The sequence below is a fragment of the Lutra lutra genome, chromosome X (assembly GCF_902655055.1).
Source record: "Lutra lutra chromosome X, mLutLut1.2, whole genome shotgun sequence".
Taxonomy (NCBI): domain Eukaryota; kingdom Metazoa; phylum Chordata; class Mammalia; order Carnivora; family Mustelidae; genus Lutra; species Lutra lutra.
In genome coordinates this window covers 57,530,082-57,537,612 of record NC_062296.1, presented here as the reverse complement: position 1 = coordinate 57,537,612, position 7,531 = coordinate 57,530,082, and the positions used below count along the sequence as shown (strand labels likewise).

Here is a 7,531-nt window from a genome sequence, read left to right as displayed (position 1 = left end):
AGCTGTAAAATACCAAAAAGAGACCATCTTCTCGTTACTACTGCTTTCTTGCCAGTGACCCTAGACCCACTTTACTATTTACATCTATTACTATTTTCATCTGTTACATCTAATTCATCTATTACTTCAACTGCTAAGATGCCCCTGCTATTACATACATAGGGGTGCACCCACGTCCCCATCCTTCACATACTCCAGCTTCACTCCTGCCTTGAATTCACCTGTGCGTCCCGCCTCTCCACCGTCGTTTGAAATCCACTAAATCCCGCTCATCCATCCAATTCTATAGAGCACAGCCCTTCTCTTCTCATTGGCCAGTTTGGTTCCACTCAGGTTGGCCCCCTCCACGGAGGGGTGGTAAAGGCAGTGCTCCGGGGTACTGGAGCAGCGGGAGTCTCAGGTACGAGTCTATTCTCGGGACTAGTAAGGTTACAACTTGGGCGATCTTTCTACTTGCAGAGCGAGGCATTCCAAGCGATCTATAAGGTGGGCGAAACCCGTGGGTCATTCTACACGGGAGGGGCGGGGTCAGCGGGACGTGTTACGTGAGGGGTGGGGTGTGTGGGGTGGTCCGCGTTGGGGGCGGAGCGAACATGACGTTCTACGTGAAGGGAGGGACAGTCAGCGTGGTGGGAGGGACGTGTGAAGGCGTTCCACGTGTGGGCGGGGCATGTGGACCGCTCTACGTGGTGGGAGGGACACGTGGGCTGTTCTACGTAGAGGGCGGGGTGTGGGGGGGCGTCTACGTGCGGGCGAAGCGAGCGTGGCGGTCTACGTGCAGGGAGGGGGCGTGGGGGCGGTCTAACGTAGTGGGCAGGGCTGCAGAGGTCGTTCTACGTGTGGGCGGGGCGAGTAGCGCGCTCTACGTGGTGGGCGGGACATGTGGGTGGTTCTACGTAGGGGGCGGGGTTTGGGGGAAAATCCTCTGCGTGTGGGCGGAGCGAGCGTGGAGTTCTACGCGGGGGCGGGGCCAGAGGGACGTTCTACGTGGAGGGCGGGGCGAGCGCCCCGGTCTAACGTGGTGGGCGGGGCATGTGGGTGGTTCTAAATGGAGGGCGGGGTGAGGGGGCGGGAGTTACATGGAGGGCGGGGCAAGAGGGGCGTTATTTTACCTGGAAGGCGGGGCGTGAGGGTCGGTCTAACGTAGTGGGCAGGGCATGTGAAGGCGTTGTACGTGTGGGCGGGACGAGTGGCACGGTCTACGTGGTGGGCAGGGTCTGTGCGTTTACGTTGAGGTTGGAGTGTGGGGCGCTCTACGTGAGGGCGGGATGAGTGGGGCGGTCCAACGGGGTAGGCGGGGCATGGGCACACTGCTTGGTGAGAGGGACGTGAGGGGCTGGCGTTTACGTGGAGGGCGGGGCGTGTAGGGGAGGTGTATTTGGAAGAAGGTTGGTTCAGAGAGTCCTACATAAGGGGCGGGGAGTCCAGGGGCATTCTAACGGGGGTGGGGCCTTCAGAGGCACCCCACATGCCCCTACCACTAGGGTTTCTCACAACCCACCAGACGGGTGAGGGAGCCTTCCAGAGCAAGGGATGGTCTTGGGCGCCATTGTGAGGGTCTCTTTCGGGGCGAGAGCTGCGCCCACTTGCGGGGTGGCTGCGGCGTTACCTAGCCTTTGAGCTTGAACTGCGGACACACTGAATCTCTGAAGTTCATGGTTTGCGTAAACTTGGCCACTTTTTCTTTTCCTATCCGTGCCTCAGTTTCTTCAATTACAACATTAAAATGAAGATGGTAGCTGTAGCTACCTCCTGACTGGTGCAGAGCGTTCCAGCCTAGGCCGTGATGGGTTTTCTAGAGCAAGAAAGGGGCATCCTGATTAGGGGGATATATTCAAGTACTAACAGAAATAATATATACAGTTAACATTCAGCCCTTAGGTGCTAGCACTGTGCTAAGTGCTTTACTTTCTTCAGCTTTTTTAATCTGCTAGGAATGATGAAGTTTGTTTTTTTTTTTTTAAGATTTTTTATTTATTTGACAGAGAGAGCACAAGCGGGGGGAGAGGCAGAGGGAGAAGCAGGCTCCCCGCAGGACAGGGAGCTGGATGTGGAACTCGATCCCAGGACTCTAGGATCATGACCGGAGCTGAAGGCAGGGGCTCAACCAACTGAGCCATCCAGCCGCCCCAATGATGAAGTTCTTGAACCTAGGTGAGGTTCGGAGTTGACGGCTAAGAAAGAATTCTTAAGACGTCTTTGGTGCAAAAAGGTGGTTTATTAGAGCACGGGGTCAGGTCCCGTGGGCAGACAGAGATGCTGCCCCGGGAATTTGAAGAGTGGCTGATTATATACACAGGAGTTGGGTAGGTGAGGACAAAGGGGTGTTCAGAAGGGCTATGGGGTAAAGATGACTGTCAGGATATTGAAGGCCTGGTTACTATCAAGCCAAGGCCATTTTCCCTCTAATGAGGCACTAACATAAAGACAATTGGGAGTCTCCTGGTGGAATGTCACATTCCTGCTATCAAGCGTCCTTGTTAGTGAGATTTAGGTTTAGAAGAAATTTAACTTTATTTGCTTTTCCTTCTACCTCAGCCTCCTTCAGTTTTGTTTATGGAGGGGAGTGTGACATTAGGGCTTGAGGAACTGAGTTATGTGCCTCTGGAAATTGGGCTATTGATAAGGTAACTTCTTTGTTGTAAATCTCAAGGACATTTGTAAACCAAGGGAGACTCCTGCCTTGCAGGATTGTGATCTCTGCAAGTTAACTATTTGTTTTTCTTTTAGGGCAGTCAGAGGTGCCTGAAGAATGTCACACATATTACCGAGGGGAGTGGGTGGAGAGGGGGTGCAAGGTGCCAGCTTTTGCTTTGTCCTCAGCCAGCCTCCTGCTCCCTCATCAGGAAGGTGCCGAGTACTATCATTATCCATCCCCATTTTATCAGTCCAAGGAGGACAGTGCATGACACATTCTTCCAGGTGCTGGGCCTCTCTGCTGAGCTCTTAAGCCTCCTATGTCACATCCTCTTGCTTGTGAATCCTCTGCTCTCCCGGCACTCTTGGGATGGCGGAATGCTCTCCCAAGGGATGGACTTGCCTTGACACTGTGGTGGTTCCTACAGCTGTGAAGGCAGTGGCCGGGCTGTGGGGACCGCACAAGAACAAGATCCACCTGAATTACAAGGTCAACCGGACCTGGTGGTACTCCCATGATACAGTAAGGCCACAATACATCGGCCCCTCCCAGACCCAACTCACACCCACCACACACCATACAGTGCTCTGTGGACCTCTAACATTTACCCATGTTATTTCATTTTTCTGACCTGTCCTGGATCCAGAAACTGGATCCACTAACTGGATCCACTGAGCACTCCCCCTAAAATTGAATCAATTTTTTCACTAACTTTGTTTTACTTGATTTTGGGCTTGCCCCAAAGTCCAAACTTGGGGTGGGATCTGGGGTCCAGTCAAGTCAATTCCCCTCTAAAAAACAAAGTCAGTTCCCTGCTGCCAGCCATCCCCTACCCTTGCCTTCCTAGGACCTGGTGTCTGCCATGTCCTGTGCCCCTCCTGGATTCCGCTAGCCATCTGGGCTAGATTTTCACTGGTCTCCTCAACGGGTCTGTGCCCACCCTGCTGCTTTCCAGAAATCTGTTGTGCTTTGAAGACTTCTATTCCTTTTGCCCATATGGTGAGTTTATACATTAAAAAGAGCATTCATTTACAGTTGTTATTTTTGTGTCTTCGGAAAAAACGGGTTTAAATGCTTGTGGTCAGTCCGCCATATTTAATTGGAAAAGTCATATTGTGTTCTCATACTTTAGAAGTCTCTAGTTATCTTAATTATGTTTCTGTTCTCGTTCCTGCTTCTGTTTGTTTTCATCTTAATTTTATCTTAATCTAATTTGAGGCGTCTGTAGACTCTTTTTTCCTTTTCGTGGTGTTTTGGTTTTGAGACTGGAAACTAAACACCTATTATCTTATACCCTCTGTTCCAGATTCTTCATTCCCAGGTGTTCGCAGTTACCTACCACATTCATCCAGCATCTGTACCCTGTCCCTCCTGATGTGACCACCTGGAAATGCCTTTTCCCAAGCAGCCTGGGGGACACGATGCACCTTTCAAAACCGCTTTTCCATGGCTGCACAGTATGTAAGTGTCGAGGTTTCCTGGTATTGCAAGGCTGCGGGGTGCTTGTCTCATGGAGTCCAAGAATGAATCTTGCAGACAAAAGGGTAAAGTGAAGTGAAAGCTTATTAAGTGAAGGTGAGAACAGGAAGGAAAGGAAAAAAAGCTCTCTAGAGTGAGAGGGGTCCGGAATGGGTTGCTACTGAGGGCTTTTATGGAGGGCAGTTTATAGAAAACTTGGTAACATACCTTGTCTATAACATTTAAGACAAACCTGGTGGATTTGTTATGCTCCTTTCTCTCTGGTTAATATCTTGTCTGTAACATTTCTCCACATCTGGGATTTCTGTGAACCCCCTCCCTGTCTCTCCCTACCTAGCCTCACCTCTCCCTTACTCTCTGGCTATAAACCCCTCCAGGAAGGGAAATCTCTGAGGGGTGATTTGGGGGGAGGATTGGAGAAGCCAGATGTAGATCTAGATTGGGTGCTGGCAGGAAGCAGGGCTATCGGAAACCTATATGGTGTAGGGAATGAAGAGAAACTGCAACTAATTGGTAGAGAAGCACGAGTCACTCATATGAAGTAACAAAGGTGGGGGGGGTCATTTTGGGGGTTTGGGCAAGATTCAGGTCTTTGTTGTCAGCCATGATGAGAGATTTTGTCTTGATCCATCACAGTCCTAGAGGGACTTGGTCTGTCTGCGAAATTGTTCTGGTTCAGCAGGTGAACACCAAGGCCCAGCTGTGTCCGGCCAGCTTCCTGGCCTCAGGGGCTGCCCTGTTCTCACCAGCATCCCAGAATTTTCCTCCTGTCTACCGCCAGTAACCGCAACCCCCAAAGGTAACCATTACCCTGAGTTCTCTTAGGTTAGATTAGTTGTGTCTGTGTAATGGTATCACATGGTATATTCTCTTTGCCCTCAGCCTTCCAGCCAGCATTATCTTTCTAAGATTCACCCACATTGTTGCATCTGCCTGTAGTTTATATCCATTACTTTCAAATATGCCATTCTATAGACATACCACAGGACCTCATCCATTCTGCTGCGGATTGACCTTTTCTCTTACTTGAGGTGTAATTGACATCACATTATGTCAGTCTCAGGTGTACGGCGTAATGATTTGACTCTGGCCTACGTTGCAAAATGATCACAGTAAGTCTAGTTACCATCTGTTTCCATCCATAGTTGCAAAAAATTCTCGTGATGAAAACTTTACAGATCTACTCTTCTGGCAACTTTCAAATATGAATTCCTGATGTTTTTTGGATACGAGCCCTTTAATGAACCCATGCTTTGCAAATATTTTCTCCCCTTCAGTAGGTTGCCTTTTCATTTTGTTGATGGTTTCCTTTGCTGTGCGGAAGCATTTTAGTGTGATGTCCCGCTTGTTTGGTTTTGCTTTTGTTGTCTGGTCTTTTGGTATCAGGCATGGGAGTGGTCACACTGAGTTCTGTTTGCTTGTGAGCTATGCATACCTGTGAGACCTACTGATTTCCAGTCCATTTGGTGATATGGAAATGGGGTCAGGTTCAAAGTTAATCAGATTCTTCTGCCCTCATTTATCCCCCCGCAAAAAAAAAAAAAAAAAACACTTTTTTTTTTGTTTGGGCCAGAGATTATCAAAGTGGGAAAACCCCAGTGGGGGAAGGTACAGTTCAGGAGAGTCAGGACCCGGGTTCATCTGCCCCTCCGCACCAAGGAATTCTTCCAAAGTGAAACCCTGAAGGTCCTAGGGTGTGAGGACACAAATCCTGTCACAGAGGGCCTGCAAAAAAGAAACCAACTGCTCTTCACAAATGGCTAGCTCAAATTTTACTCTGTTTGTTCTAGAGGGCAACGGTTACTTGGGTGGACTGTATGGAATTTATTTTATTTAAAATGTTTATACCCCCAGAAAATGCTTCTCGTATGATATAGGCTTGACAGAGACAGAAACCAAGGGCATGCCATCAGTACCAGATATACCCTCTGCAGCCAACATTAGGCTGGAGGGGACAGTGTCAGAACCCCTAAAGGACCCCAACAATGTCTATCCCACTCATACAAAAAAAAAAAAGCAAAAGAAAAAGAGGCAGATTTTTCTAAAAAGGTTTTATTTATTTATTTATTTATTTATTTATTTGAGAGAGCGAGCAAATGAGAGAGAGAGAGAATGAGTGGGGGGAGAGGCAGAGGGAGAGAAAAAGAGAGAAGCAGATTCCCTGCTGAGAAAGGAGCCCAGTGCAGGACTCCATCCCAGGACAGGACCTGAGCTTAAGGCAGACACTTAAGCGACTGAGCCACGCAGGTGCCCCAAGAGCAAGATTTTTTTTATTAACTACACATCAGAACTGTTCAAAGTACACTAGTAGAAGCCTTTCATCTGTTCAGCACCTGTTTTGCCTCGTGCTAAGTATAGACCCACGTCCTGAACAGTGAGTTCCGCATTCCCTTGCGCTGGGTCAGGGTCTTTCATCGCCTCCTCTTCCTCACCCGCCCCAGGCATCTTGACGCAGGCCAGGCCAGAGCAATAGCATTTCTTGCTCCGTTCTGCTCTTCCTCACCTAGGCCCATCTGCTTCTTAGCTGGAAAATGGAAATTTCTGCCTGAGGCTTACACCAAGTCAAAGTCTCTGAAGCTTTCCCTGAAAAGAGATGGCTGTTCTCTATGCGGGGAGGGGGGGAGTGAGGGGGATCACCCAGCCGGAGGTCAGGGGGGCCCAGAAGAGTCTTCCCCCTCAATTTAAGTCTTTTCTGTGCTGGGCAGAGTAGCTGCAGCAACGGTTGCGGACAGACAGACACTGCACACAGGAAGGGCTGAGGGGTCACTCCTCCAAGAGGGTGTGGGCAGAGGTTTCCCAGACTTGGGGGGAGGGCAGGGCTGGATGACCCTTAGGGAATGGGCCCCAAGAGGCCCTCTGGGTGAAGGGAGCTGACAAGGGTGCTCCTCCACCCTCAGCAGCAGAGAGAGCCTTGACCATGACCTGGAGGCCAGGTGGAAGCTAGCTGGGTTCTTCCAGAAGGGTTCTGAGCATGTCCCATCTTCCCGGCCAGGGCCAGGGTGTGGAAGACTTTGGGCTCTGCCTTCCTGTGGACAGGAGACACAAAGTGGCATCACTGGGTTCTAGGGCCTTTTGGTTTGGGTGAGATGGAGAGGGGAGGTGGTAAGAGGAAGTGTCCTGAGTCCTTGTCATATTCTAGACGGGCATAGTCAGGGACCCATGTGCTGTCTCACACACACAGATGTCTCGAAGTGCCTGCAGGGAAAAGGGAAATGCTTTGTAGTGCCTAGGTGAATTTCAGGGCAGTAGCCGTCCTAGCAGGCTGGGGTCATTCATGAAGATGACCTGGGTGACCCACTCAGCTGCAACACCTTCATCTTTAGAATAATGCTAAGCTGCTTATCTTATAGACACAGAACTGCAGAGAGCGTGAAGTAAGATAGGGTCACTAAAAGTGTAGGAACAAGGTACCGA

At 49.9% G+C, this 7,531-nt stretch overlaps 1 long non-coding RNA gene across 2 annotated transcripts in view; it reads left to right on the top strand.

Annotated features, from left to right (window-relative positions):
- The first annotated feature begins 328 nt into the window (after positions 1 to 328).
- LOC125091413 (uncharacterized) overlaps positions 329 to 7,531 on the top strand; it is a 30,131-nt gene continuing 22,928 nt past the window's right edge. Inside the window, exons 1-3 of one of the 2 annotated variants that reach the window (XR_007124674.1) lie at positions 346 to 400; positions 3,486 to 3,637; positions 3,945 to 4,099. This is a non-coding gene — a long non-coding RNA (uncharacterized LOC125091413). Of the gene's footprint in view, positions 401 to 3,485; positions 3,638 to 3,944; positions 4,100 to 7,531 lie in introns of both variants that reach the window. The other variant, XR_007124675.1, reaches the window with a different exon arrangement.